Genomic DNA, 1,615 nt, shown 5'->3' on the forward strand with positions numbered 1-1,615 from the left:
GCTCCTTCCTGCATATGGAAGACTGAGTCTCTCACCTTGCCCTCTGCATCTCTTTTTCTGGTGTTCATTTCTATCCTTTGTAATATACTTACCATGCAGTGGGAAGAGTAAAAGAAATTAAAGTCACTTGAGCATATGCCTAAGATATTATTTCAGGGCTGTCTATTTTGTTCCATTTGTCTACATGCCAGTGCGTGCGTGCGTGTGTGTGTGTGTGTGTGTGTGTGTGTTTGGTATCCTCCTCAGTCATGTTCTCACCTTTTTAAATGTAAACTTATCACATGAGCATGTTGTATATTGCTCATAGTCCCATTGGGTTATGCTCTTATGTTCTCTCTCCCTCATTCCCATTTTACTGAGGGCCCTCCTCAGTGGAGTTATCCACTGTGGGGTCATAGGAATGTAGTGGGCAGTGTCTGTAGGAAGACAATGCCTCAGAACAAACCCTCTCACCCTGTGGCCCCTACATTTTTTTTTCACACCACCTCACTCTTTAGTGTTTCCTGAGCCTTGGAGGGTGTGTTATAAATCTCTTTTAGTGTTGAGCTCTCAGCACCCTCTCATTTTCTGCTTTCACGAGTTTTAAGTCTTTTTTTTTTTTTTTTTTTTTTTTTTTTTGAGGTACGGTCAACACTCTAGCCCAGGCTGATCTGTAACTCTGTAACTCCATGCTGGCCTCAAACTCACAGTGATCCTCCTACCTCTACTTCCCAAGTGCTGGGATTAAAACTTTGTGCCACCATACCCTGGAGAGTTTTAAATCTTTGCAGTGTCTACTGCCATCTCCCTGGAGGAGTTTTCAGGCTAGCAGTGAGAGTGGCACTCATATTTAATCCACCAGTTCCTCTATAATATAATGTTCCTTCTGATATAGGTATCAAAGTCATACCAGCCTTCATAAAATAAATTGGCGTTTTGGTTTGACTGTGAAATGCTCCTCATAGGCTCATATGTTTGAACGTTTGGTACCCAGTTGGTGGCACTGTTTTGGAAGGTTGTGGAATCTCTAGGACATGGTGCGTACTTGGGGGATGTAGACGCTAGGGGTAGGAAGTGAGAGTTTTAGCTTGTTCCTGTCTCTAGTCTAGCTCTTTGTTTTCCTGATCTATCAAGATGTAAACATGTAATGAGATGCTAAGGGGCTCAGGAAAGACCTTGAACCCCAAGCGCTAGGTTCATTTCTAATCTTAATCAAAGAATTGAATCGAATTAGACTGAGGTAATTATTAACTTATTATATTTATTTAGAGAGTACACAGCCAATGAAAGGCACCTACATGGTTAGAGATCCCACATGGCAGGCCTGGGAAAACCATGGAGAGAAAAGAAAGAAAGGAAAGTTCAAGAGCTCCTGCCATGTGGGGAGCTAGAGGGGATAAAGAGTCCCTGTGGAGACTCTCCCCTTGGCTCTGCCTGGCTGGCCTAGCTGAGGGGAAACTCACCAGCAGCTGGAAGTTCAGGAGAGGTCAGGCAGCACAGAGAGAAATCTTGTTCTCCCCTCACAAACTTTATAGTGTTGGGTCCTACCTGGTGCCTCGGGTTAATCAGATTGATGGATAGCTGATTGGTTTGGGGTAGGGGCTATCTTAGGAAGAGGTTAGGCAAGTTCCGGAGT

Source organism: Jaculus jaculus, chromosome 12 (assembly GCF_020740685.1).
Source record: "Jaculus jaculus isolate mJacJac1 chromosome 12, mJacJac1.mat.Y.cur, whole genome shotgun sequence".
Classification (NCBI taxonomy): domain Eukaryota; kingdom Metazoa; phylum Chordata; class Mammalia; order Rodentia; family Dipodidae; genus Jaculus; species Jaculus jaculus.